Source organism: Arachis stenosperma, chromosome 9 (assembly GCF_014773155.1).
Source record: "Arachis stenosperma cultivar V10309 chromosome 9, arast.V10309.gnm1.PFL2, whole genome shotgun sequence".
In the NCBI taxonomy this organism is placed as follows: domain Eukaryota; kingdom Viridiplantae; phylum Streptophyta; class Magnoliopsida; order Fabales; family Fabaceae; genus Arachis; species Arachis stenosperma.
In genome coordinates, this window is record NC_080385.1 from 33223969 (window position 1) to 33237686 (window position 13718).

Consider the following 13718-nt stretch of genomic DNA (forward strand, 5'->3'; position numbering starts at 1 on the left):
GTTTGAAACCTTGGACAGTAGCAAGGATGGTGGTTCGTTCCGCTTGCTCCAGGTCAATGATTGTGACGCCTGGGTAATAGCAACAGTAGTGGTTATTTCACTTGCTCCAAGTTGAGCTTTTAAATACTCTCCTGGGTAATAACCGCAGTAGTGGTTATTCCACTGGCTCTGGGTTAAATGGGTAGTAGCAAGGGGGTTGTAGCTCAAACCCACTTGCTCTACAATGGGTGTTTCTGTACATGGTTAGCTATTAGGACGTGTTGGGTTGGCTATATAACCAACAGATGATATCATCAGTCATAGGACAGGCATGCATCATGTGTATATGTTTGAGTTGCTTGTTTGTGCATTAATTTAGAGTGCCTATGTGAACTAGTATGCCTAATTGTGATACTTGCTACTTGCATTACTTGTACTCTAATTGTGTTTACCTTTGCTTATATTGTTTGTTTGTACACTGGTGAATTTGGAGGGTCGGAGAAGGTAGAAGGGAAATTGTAGAATTAAAGTTTTATGAGACAGTGAGTGGATTGTAATTTGAGAGATTAAGTTAGGATTGAGTTAGAACCTTAAGAATCTTAGATAACTACCCTTATTTATGGTTTCCGTCTTAAGTTTTTAAGTTGTATACTTTAAGTGTCAGAGTTCTAGGATTGCCTCTGACTTTTCCGAGACCTTATTTATTATATATGTGGGCACTTTAACCATACTGAGAACATCCGATTCTCATCCCATACAATATTGTTGTTTTTCAGATGCAGGTTGAGAAGCACCATTCTGTATTCTGGAAACTCGGATGAAGCAAAAAACTCTTGGGGCTCAGGGACGTATTTTGTTTATTTTTATATATGTATGTAGATTCTCCACCTTGTATTATTATGTTTGTCCCTCTTAAAGGTTGACTCGGAGAAACAAGTCGTCATTTTTTTCTTTGGGTCATCTCGGGATTCTCGTATATATATGTATATATGTTTATATGCTCTGTTCGGTTCTAGCTTCGCGAGCTGAGTCTGAAGCCTTGCTATATGTATCTTTGGAATTCTTCTCTTATATTTGTCTCTTACGCGAGTGATGCAATTTTCTGTTTAACGCTTTGCTTAACTTGTTTTCACAGGCTTCTAGTTAAAATTCCTTTCAACTAATACTATATATATAATTTTACTTTTAGAGGTCGTAATACCTCACCACCTATGTCTTATGACTTAAGCATAAAATTCTGTGTGGTAGGGTGTTACATTATGGTATCAGAGCAATTCGTTCCTGTAGAGCTTGGAGAATGGATTGACTATGCTTCTAAGCATACTCTGGCTGTGTGTACATGCTATTTAGGATGTCTTCTTGACATATATAGCATAAATATTTATGAGCATTACTTTTGAAGATTCGAAATACTAGATTTTTGATATTAAGATTGGTCACTTTAATATCAATTGTTCGGTGTGGACAATACCCAAATGGCATCTCGTAAACACGGGTGAGATAATACGGTTGATTCTTCGCTGCTACTGTGCAAGCTTCTGCTTAAGGAATGGAGCAAACAAACTCGAAATGGTGATAGAGACGGTAATGAAACTCATAGTAGAGAAAACCAAGGACTCAGAACTTGTACAGCTAGAATAAAAGTCAATGACGTTAGTTAGAAAGGTAAAAAGATACAAGAAGATATTTGGTAGAAGCAAGAGAAGGATTAAGTTCTTAGTAGTTGATAATTAGAGTGACGATGTGGAAGCGCAGTGATTTTGGTGGCTCTAGAATTGTATTGACGTGAGAAAGGAGTTTTAGGATATGAGAATATCTTGAGGAATCAGTGTTGGATCGAGGAGTGAAAAGTGTGTGTGATTTAGGCTATAACAGATTGAATTAGACTAGATTGGAAAATTGATTAGTGTTTGAGATAGTTGAGAAGGATTAGAGATCGATTTGGTTTAGATAGGATCCTTGGAGGATAAGGGAGTTTGTAGTCAATAAGAAAGAGTTAGACGAAACTAAGAATGAAATAGATGGGTTTAGCTTAGACTCGAAATGGGAATAAGGTGTTAAATTGATGTTGGAGAATGACAAAATGAATGGTAAGAGATCGGTTGAATATGAGGGAGCGTGTATGGAGAATTGAGAGCAAATTTTTTAGGACAAAAATTTCTGTTACGGGGGTAGAATGTAAACCCCGAGTAATTAGTAAATAATTATCCAATAAAATAATTATTAATCAAGAAATTAGAAGATGGAATTTTATAGTTTAATGGAGTAGAGAAAATTAAAATAGGAATTTTGACACCAATTTTAAAGAATGTGGCCCAAGATTGAGCCGAACGGGTCAAACAGGGCGAACCGAGCCCAAGTGGCCCCAAGCCACCTATTCTCCCATATATATACTCACTTTAGCCTCCTCCTTCTCCAAATGTTCATGAAACACGCTGAAAAAAAAAAAGAAAAAATGTGAAACCCTAGCTCCCAAATCCCTTCCAACTTCAAATTCACGTAACTTTTAATCTAGAGCTCCAATTGACGAGCCGTCAGCAGTCATGCATTTGTCTTGGAGTCTTCTTCATTTCTATCCAAACAAAATGGTAAAAAACTCTATATATTGCACCCAGTTTCTTTTCCTTCTCTAAATTCACGTTTTAGTGTGAGTATTGAGTGATTTTGGTGATTTTGATGGTTTAGGGATACTCTAGCGGTGGATACTTGTTGGGTTTTGTCTAATTAATCCATGAATAAGGTAAAAAATCATTAATTTCCTTCTAATTTGTCAATTTCATGAGATTAAGGTATTGAAGATTTGTATGTATATGGAATTATATGACATTAGGATTTATATATGTGAAATTGAAGTCAAATTGGCAAAGTGGTATACTTGAATTGGAGCTTTTGGTGGCTGGAACCTATAGCACTTGATTTGGAACCTTGGAGGCTTGAATTGAGGTGTTTGAGCTTAGGGAGAAATCAGCCAAGGTATGATTTTGGTTTCTCGTATATAATATGTAATATGTCGTGAAAACTTAGGCTAGCTGACCACAGGTTGGATTGAAGTTGGTTGTTAATTGGATTAATGAACATATGAGTACTTGTTGTTAGTGTTGTTGAGTTGGGTGGTTGAATTGTATATTGTATGAATGGTGTGTTTAATATTCTATGTGAAGATTGGTAAATAATAATATTGATGTAGTTAATCAATTGGGAATGGTGGGTATTTATGAGGCTTGGCGAGTTAAGGTTGTTAGTGAAATTATGTAAATTTTGTAGAAATTGATGAAGTGTATATGCATATTGTGAATTGATGTTGTAATAAGGAAGTTGATTGATGTGGTGATGATATTAATGAGGAATGAATTAGTATTGTTGGTAAGTTGAGGAATAAGGTTGTAATGAGTGAAATAGTTGGTGTTGGTGTTAATGATTATGCATTATATTTTTTGGGTATGAATTACTGTGTGAAATGATTATAAATATGAATTTGTGGGTTAGAAAATAAATGAGGGTTATTGAAGAAAGATTGAATTTGGTTAATGTTTGAGAATTGATAACGATCATGCTTGATTTGAATTGAATGAACATATGTTTGAGACTTTAGGTAGAGCAAGGATGGTGGTTCGTACTGCTTGCTCCAGATCAGTGATTGTGACACCTGAGTAGTAGCAGCAGTAGTGGTTATTCCACTTGCTCCAGGTTGATATGTTAGTTTAATAAATTAAATAAATTCTTATTTGGAAAAATAAAAAAAGTAGCCATCACATACAATAATGGTGTAGTTTGTTCATCGAATGAAGGGCACAGGCTACGGCACATAACAAATTAACAGGAAGAAGATAATATATTAATAACGGTTTGATTTTTTTTTAGTTCTTAATTGTGTTCTTTAAAGTTTTCTACTAGTGTGAACGTAAAGTATGCCTTACGTACGCTTTTTTCTTTCTTTTCATTAACCTATTTATAAAATATTTAAATAAATAATTAAGTTCAAAGTCATCCTCATAATATATAACAATTATTACGATTAGAAGAACATCTGATATAATTATTAAATGAATAAGCATCATTAACAGTTTATTTATTTCTTAAAATAAAAAATACTCCTACTTAACAATTAGTATTTCTACAACTATAATTTGACATGTATGGTACGTGAACACCATTCTTGGTTGTATTTTACATTGTGTTGATGGTAACGACAAAGAGAAAGAGGATACATAATTGTGTCCTATCCATACTGTATGCATATGAAAGAACTGTCGTTTTGAAATTCGGTTTTGATTTTAATTTGTTTTTGTTTTTAGTTAACTAGTTAAAAATCGATTTTTTTTATTTGATTTTGGTTAACTAATTCTAAAAATATGGATATGGTTTTTAAAATTATTTTATTAAACTGGTTAACTAAAATGTGGTTATTGTTTTTTAACCAATTAACCATATTTTGGTTTTTTTTTATGAACAGCTTTAGGGTTGGGTGATATTTAGTTTAGGTCTTTGGCATTTTTGATTAGCTTGCTTTATAGGTACGGGTTGTGATCTTGGGTTTTTATCTATTGGTTTGGGTGTTCTTTGTAATTTTTTAGTAATGTTTATGTTTCTAGAAGCTACTAGATCTCCTCCCACCTTAGCATTTGTACCATTCTTTCCACTATTATTGTCGTTCATCAAAATAGCAAAATTCGAAAGATTCTTCTTTTCCACGTTCTCACCTTCTTTCCCTTTTTCTTTACCATTCGCACCACCATAGCTCGTACCTTCCCCCTCTTTTATAGGTTTCTTTTTCACGTGTACCCCTTTGAACCAGCATCTAAGGCCCAAAATTTTCATCGTTTTTTAATATGACAGATTTGCCCTTATCTTTTCTTTTATTCCCCAAGTTGCCCTCATCTCCTACCTATATACTCCTACTATGGTTTTATGCTTCTCCTTCTTTTGTACCGACTTTTATTTTTGGACAATCTCCCTTTTAATGACCCACTCTACCACAATGAAAACAAACCTGGTGAATACTTTATATCAACTCCATAAGTGATGCCATTGATTTGGTATTGTGCAACCAAAGAGCTCTCCAGATTAAGCTCTACACAAACTCTGGCAAATTTTTCTCTGGTTATTTTAGTTATATTTTCTTGTTATAATACTCAATTGACAAACTCGTTAATCTAATCTAGACAGCTACATTATCTATGGTAGCTTAGTAAAGATTAAACTCTGGTTGCCAAAATCTAATAGTTAAATAATGGTTGAGAACTTTCCATGGCCCCTCTGTCAAAGCAAAATCCAAGTCCTCACTATTATAGAATCTGACCAGGAAAAAAATTATTTCCCAGGTCAATGACATCTATAGTGTCCATCTTTTTTCACATACTTTCTGATCTCCTCTTCAAAGCAATTAAAGAGATTTTTTGGCTAGCAGCTTAACAATGAGCGTGTCCCACCACTTCTTGCATAACTCTCTCTTCACTTTTTCGCTAATAACTAGGTTGCACAACCCACTTGGGCTTTTTTCCACTCTAACTTCCTAGACCTCATCATCCTCATTAGAGGCTTGCCTCTCCCCCTCAGTATCCATCTTCTCACTCTCAGTCCCCTTTGGATTTGCCCATAATTTGACAATGGACGCAAAGGATATGCTTCCATTCATACCTTTATTAAGTTCTGTAATTTACATAGGAGTCACTAGAGGGTCGTCATCAATGGTGACTTCCTTTTGACACTCATCCCTTACCTTCATCCACTCTTCTACCTTTTAGACGATAGCCATCATCCCAGAAAACCCTTCTCCTTCTCCTGATTTTCTATTTTTTTCATATTTATGCAGCATTTTCCCTTTATTCCACATCCTATATGTATCTCTCGGCTCATGAGAATGAGAGGCTCTCCCTCTCATATAACCATCTCTCATGGGTGCCAGATTAGATTTTAGACAATAGAAAAAAAATGGTTCAGAGAAAACTCACCAACAAATAGACTAAAAGTAAAACATATGCTTCAATTAAAAAATTATGATATTTGCTAAGGCTAGCTTCAATTTTCTAGAGGCCAATAATAATAAAAAATTAGGGCATAATTATTATAATTGAACCAAAAAATTAAAACAGTCAAACGACTAGGTTGAATTACTTATTTAATCGGCGAATCACAGGTTGAACCAGTTGAACTGATTACAATTTAAAATATAAATCAGATTAGCCAATAAATTACCTAATTATAAATAGTTAAGATCCAATCATATTAATTAGGCTTCTCTATTTTTTCATTAGCATATCAATTATCAATTGTGTTCTTGATAATATATTATATATGACTGAATATATCCATTCTTGCCATAATTAAGAGATTGTTATCAAATTGCTTTTTTAATAGTTTAACACTTATTAAATCCAAAACCAGGGATATGAGGGTATACCAAGCAATACAAAGAAGAACACAATAACAAGAAAGTATTTTTGTATGGTTAGGAATTTCACACAAAATAATTCCGTTGATAGTATAGTTCCTAACCAACTAACAATACTCAAATCAAATTTAAAAGATTGGTTGTCACTAGTACAAACCCCAAATAAGAATTAACTGAAGTATTTAAACTACGGGTCGTCTCACAAGGAATTGCAATGAAATGGTCAATTATTAACTATGAAGAACAAGGGGGGTTTGATTTATAATTGGCAAGGAAATATAAAAGCAAGAAAGTAAATAACAAGAACTAATAAAATAATGGAAAAAACTCTTGTCTAGACATAGGTAATTTGAGATTACCATCCTTGTCTACAAACCATACATTGATAATTATGAGAGACCAACCCATTTCGTCTACTTCCCAAAAGCTTTAAGTACGTGATATCTACTCCTAAGCTTGAAGTACGTCAAATAGGCTTGATCAACATCAACCCATAAGTCCTAACCTACCTACCAATTAGCTTAGTAGTGGGTTAGCATCAATGAGTATCAAACTGACCACATAGGGTTCTCAAATCACCAATTCATTGAGACCCAATGACTCAAGGACACTAAATTCCGTTAGCCTAGGCCAAGTGTAAAGAAAAATACTCAAAAACTAGGGAAAACATTTTATCAAACACCTAGAGTGCAACAAAAGTAAACATCACAAAATGCAAGAATTACCAAAACCAATAACTATCATAAGCAAGAAATCAACAATAGCAATGAAGATAAACATAAAAGAAGACATGGAAACATAAAATTGCATTAGAAGGAATCAAGATCCAACAATGGTTAATCAACATAAAAGAGAACAAAATGAGAAATGACAAGGTAAAGCTAGAAGAGCAAAGATGTAATAACAAGAAATTAAAAAGGAAGACTAAATCAAAACAAGAATTGAAAATTGGATTAAGAAAATTAGACCTAAACTACCATAATTCTAGAGAGAAGGGAGAGCTTTTCTCTCTAGAATTCTACCAACAACATGATGCAAAAACTTAACTATGACTACTTGGTTCATCCTCCTTCAATCCTTAGGTTCAATAGCATTAGAAATGAGTTGGATTGGGACCAAAATGCTTCAGAAATCACTGGCCACGAGTTGCCTTTAGTGAGTCACGTGCAACTTTCCACGCATATGTGTGATGCATGTGTACACATCCTTAAATACCAAGCAACTATGATAAATTTTATATCATTTTGAAGCCCCAGATGTTAGCTTTCCAATGCAACTAGAATCATCTCATTTGGACTTCTGTAGCTCAAGTTATGATCGATTTAGTACAAAGAGGTCAGGATTGACAGCTTTGCGGTTCCTTCATTTCTTCATGAGTTCTCCCACTTTGCATGCTTTTCCTTCATTCCTTCAATGCAATCTTTGCCTTTTAAACCTGAAATCACTTAACAAATATATCAAGGCATCGAATGGAATTAAAGTGAATTAAATTTAGCTATTTTAAGGCCTAAAAAGCATGTTTTCACACTTAAGCACAAATTTAAGGAGAATTACAAAACCATGCTATTTCATTGAATAAATGTGAGAAAAGTTGATAAAATCCCCCAAATTAAGCACAAGATAAACTACAAATTGGAATTTATCAAACCTCCCCACACTTAAACCAAGCATGTCCTCATGCTAAGAATAAAGAAGGACAAGAAAAGGGGAATGAACATTTATTCAATGCAAATAAACTATATGCACATATCTATATGAATGCAACTAAATGCAAAATGCCTCTACCTACTTGGTTAAAAGTAAATAAATCCCCAAGAACACATATGCACATGTAGGGCTAAGTATTATGATGATTCATGAATCCTACCACTTTGAATATCAAAATAAAGTACAAGTAGACTTGCAAGAAGAAAAGCTCATGAAAGTCGGAAACAAGGAATTGAGCATCGAACCCTCACCGGAAGTGTATCCGCTCTAATCGCTCAAGTGTATAGGGTCAATCACTCAATTCTCCCCTAATCATGCTTTCCATGATTTGTTTTTCATCTAACAATCAACAATTATTCAATACATGCATACATTTATCATGAGGGCTTCATTCATAGGTTGTAATGGGGTTAAGGTGAAGGTAGGAATGCATATATGGCTAAGTGAGCTTAAAATTTGCATCTTTGATTGGCCTAAGCTCTCACCTAACACATATAACAACCTATACAATTCTAATACACAACCTACCTACCCATGATTCTCACTTTTTCACATACTCATGCAATCTCTTTAATTCACATTCCATATGCATTGTTATTATTAGTTTACTTTGGGGCATTTTTGTCCCCTTTTTATTGCATTTTTTCTATATATATATATATATATTTTTTTTTCTTTATCATTTTTTTCTAAAGTATATACAAACGTATCAATGCATATGGTTTTACATATAGTGCATGAATATGTACCTAATTCCCAAAAATTTCAATAAAAATAAAAATTATACTTTTATCTCAACTAATGTCCCAAGATTCCCATACCCAAATGATACCCTCACTAGCCTAAGCTAATCAAAGATCCAAATTAAGGACATTTATTGTTTTTCGCTTAGGGGTAGTGATGTGCTACAATTAAGAACAAAAGGGATTAATTAGGCTCAAAATTGGCTAACAATGGTTGATGAAAGGTAGGCTATTTGGGCAAGTGAGCTAAATCAAATGATGGCCTCAATCATATAAATGCATGTATACATGGAATAATGGTGGTGCACGAAATTGTGATCATCAACAATGGCTCCAATGATTTGGTAGCTCTCACACGTGAATCACACTTTGTCACAACTCCGCACAACTAACCAGCAAGTGCACTGGGTCGTCCAAGTAATAAACCTTACGTGAGTAAGGGTCGATCCCACGGAGATTGTTGGTCTGAAGCAAGCTATGGTCATCTTGTAAATCTCAGTCAGGCGGATAATAGATGGTTATGGAGTTTTCGAATAATAATAATAAATAAACTAAAAATAAAGATAGAAATACTTATGTAGATCATTGATGGGAATTTCATATAGGCGTATGAAGATGCTGTGCTCCTTCTGATTCTCTGCTTTCCTACTGCCTTCATCCAATCCTTCTTACTCCTTTCCATGGCAAGCTATATGTAGGGCATCACTGTTGTCAATAGCTACATCCCATCCTCTCAGTGAAAAAGGTCCAAATGCTCTATCACGGCACGGCTAATCATCTGTCGGTTCTCGATTATATTGGAATAGAATTCCTTGATTCTTTTGCGTTTGTCATCACGCCCAACAGTTGCAAGTTTGAAGCTCGTCATAGTCATTCAATCCCGGAATCCTACTCGGAATACCTGATGCACGAAATTGCAATCACACTTTTGCAATCCGCACAACTAACCAGTAAGTGCACTGGGTCGTCCAAGTAATACCTTACATGAGTAAGGGTCGAATCCCACGGAGATTGTTGGCTTGAAGCAAGCTATGGTTATCTTGTAATTCTTAGTCAGGATATCAATTATAATTATCAATTTGAATTACGAAAAATAAAAGAGCATAAAATAAATAATTGTTACTTAATAATGGAGAATATGTTGAAGTTTTAGAGATGCTTTGTCCTCTGAATTCCTGCAACATAATACTTTCTTACATGCAAAAGTGTAAAGTTCCTTCCATGCCAAGCTGTATGTAGGGTGTCACCGTTGTCAATGGCTACTTCTCATCCTCTCAGTGAAAATGGTCCAAATGCTCTGTCACAGCACGGCTAATCATCTGTTAGTTCTCGATCATGTTGGAATATGATCCATTGATCCTTTTGCATTTGTCATCTTGCCCAGCAATCGCGAGTTTGAAGCTCGTCACAGTCATTCAACCCTTGAATCCTACTCGGAATACCACAGACAAGGTTTAGACTTTCCGGATTCTCATGAATGCCGCCATCAATTCTAGCTTAAACCACGAAGATTCTGATTAAGAGATCTAAGAGATACTTATTCAATCTGATGTAGAACGGAGGTGGTTGTCAGGCACACGTTCATGGATTGAGGAAGGTGATGAGTGTCACGGATCATCACCTTCTTCATAGTGAAGCGCGAATGAATATCTTAGATAGGAACAAGCATGTTTGAATGGAAAACAGAAATAATTGCATTAATTCATCGAGACGCTGCAGACTGCAACATGGAACTGGCGTTGAACGCCAGTTTACATCATCTATCTTCGCGCAAAGTATGGACTATTATATATTGCTGGAAAGCCCTGGATGTCTAATTTCCAGCCCAATTGAGAGCGCGCCAATTGGACTCTTGTAGCTCTCGAAAATCCATTCCGAGTGCAGGGAAGTCAGAATCCAACAACATCAGCAGTCCTTTTTCAGTCTAAATCAGATTTTTGCTCAGCTCCCTCAATTTTAGCCAGAAAATACCTGAAATCACAGAAAAACACACAAACTCATAGTAAAGTCCCAAAATATGATTTTTGCCTAAAAACTAATAAAAATATATTAAAAACTAACTAAAACATACTAAAATCTACATGAAATTATCCTCAAAAAGCGTATAAAATATCCGCTCATCAATACCACAGACAAGGTTTAGACTTTCCGGATTCTCATGAATGCCGCCATCAATTCTAGCTTATACCACGAAGACTCTGATCTCACAGAATGGAAGGCTCCGTTGTCAGGCGAGGGCAACCATGCGTCATGCATCAGGAATCCAAGAGATACACACTCTAGCTTTCGCTTGTAGAACAGAAGTGGTTGTCAGGCACGCGTTCATAGGGACGGATGATGATGAGTGTCACGGATCATCACATCCATCAGGTTGAAGTGCGAGTAGTATCTTAGAACAGAAATAAGATTGAATTTGAATAAAAGATAGTAGTAATTGCATTAAAACTCGAGTTACAGCAGAGCTCCACACCCTTAATCTATGGTGTGTACAAACTCCACCGTTGAAAATACATAAGTGATGAAGATTCAGGCATGGCCGAATGGCCAGCCCCCATGAACGTGATCAATAGCCTCCTAAGATGAATAATAGAATAAAACTGAGACCAAAGATGTAACATGGTCAAAAGACACTGAATACAATAGTAAAATGTTCTATTTATACTAAACTAGCTACTAGGGTTTACAAAAGTAAGTAATTGATGCAGAAATCCACTTCTGGGGCCCACTTGGTGTGTTCTTGGGCTGAGCTTGAGCTTTACACGTGCAGAGACTTCTTTTGGAGTTGAACGCCAAGTTGTAACATGTTTTTGGCGTTCAACTCTGGTTCGTGACGTGTTTCTGGCGTTTGACTCCAGAATGCAGCATGGAACTGGCGTTGAGCGCCAGTTTACGTCGTCTAATCACGAATAAAGTATAAACTATTATATATTGCTGAAAAGTTCTGGATGTCTACTTTCCAATGCCATTAAGAGCGCGCCAGTTGGAGTTCTGTAGCCCCAGAAAATCTATTTCGAGTGCAGGAAGGTCAGAATCCAACAGCATCAGCAGTCCTTTGTCAGCCTTTTATCAGAGTTTTGCTCAGGTCCCTCAATTTCAGCCAGAAAATGCCTGAAACCACAGAAAAATACAAAAACTCATAGTAAAGTCCAGAAATGTGAATTTTAGCATAAAAACTAATGAAAACATCCCTAAAAGTAACTATATCCTACTAAAAATTACCTAAAAATAATGCCAAAAAGCGTATAAATTATCCGCTCATCACAACACCAAACTTAAATTGTTGCTTGTCCCCAAGCAACTGAAAATCAAATAGGATAAAAAGAAGAGAATATATTATAAATCCCAAAATATCAATAAAAATTAGTTCCAATTTAGATGAGCAGGACTAGTACCTTTTTGCTTCTGAACAGTTTTAGCATCTCACTTTATTCTTTGAAGTTTAGAATGATTGGCGTCTCTAGGAACTTAGAATTTTAGATAGTGTTATCAATTCTCCTAGTTAAGTATGTTGATTCTTGAACACAGCTTCTTTTATGAGTCTAGGCCGTGGCCCTAAGCACTTTGTTTTCCAGTATTACCACCAGATACATAAATGCCACAGACACACAGCTGGGTGAACCTTTTCAGATTGTGACTCAGCTTTGCTAAAGTCCCCAGTTAGAGGTGTCCAGAGTTCTTAAGCACACTCTTTTTGCTTTGGATCACGACTTTAACCACTCGGTCTCAAGCTCTTCACTTGGACCTGCATGCCACAAGCACATGGTTAGGGACACCTTGATTTAGCCGCTTAGGCCTGGATTTTGGTTCCTTGGGCCCTCCTATCCATTGATGCTCAAAGCCTTGGATCCTTTTTACCCTTGCCTTTTATTTTTAAAGGCTATTGGCTTTTTCTGCTTGTTTTTTCTTTTTCTTTCTAAATTTTTTTTGCCATTTTTTTTCACAAGCTTTTGCTATTCACTGCTTTTTCTTGCTTCAAGAATCAATTTCATAATTTTTCAGATTATCAATAGCATTTCTCTTTGTTCATCATTCTTTCAAGAGCCAACAATATTAACATTCATACACAACAAGATAAAAAATATGCAATGTTCAAGCATTCATTCAGAAAACAAAAAGTATTGTCACCACATCAATATAATTAAACTAAATTCATGGATAAATTTGAGACTCATGTACTTCTTGTTCTTTTGAATTAGAAACATTTTTCATTTAAGAAAGGTGAAGGATTTATGGAATTATTCATAGCTTTAAGACATAGTTACTAAACCATGTAATAAAGACACAAACATAGGCAAACATGAAGCTCAAAAATCGAAAACACAGAGAATTAAGAACAAGGAAGTTAAGGAATGTGTCCACCTTAGTGAGGGTGGCACCTTTTGAAGGACCAATGGTACTTTTTGAGCTCCTTTATGTCTTTTCCTTGCCTCTGTTGCTTGATCCCTAGTGATTTTGGTGCTCCTATCCTTAGTTTCTCCCAATAATTATATGGAGGAATATGTATCCCCTGAGGTATCTCCGAAATCTCTTGATTTGCAGTCAAATACTCTACTACTGAGCTATGGACCTTTGAGATGAATCTTTCCATCTCCCATGACTCAGAGGTGGAAGCTTTTGTCTTCCCTTTTTTCTCTTTTTTTTGAGGTTTCTCAGGCCTTAGGTGCCATCAATGGTTATGGAAAAATAAAAAAGCTATGCTTTTACCACACTAAACTGAGAACGTTGCTCGCCCTCGAGCAAAGAAGAAAGAATGGAAGGAGAAGAAGATATGGAGGAGAGGGAGAGATGTGTATGTTTCGGCCATATGGGTGTGATTGGGTGGGGAAGAGATTGATGGATGTGAGTAGTAAAGAGGTGATGAGGAAGAGAGATTGAGGTGATTGGTGAAGAAGAGAGAA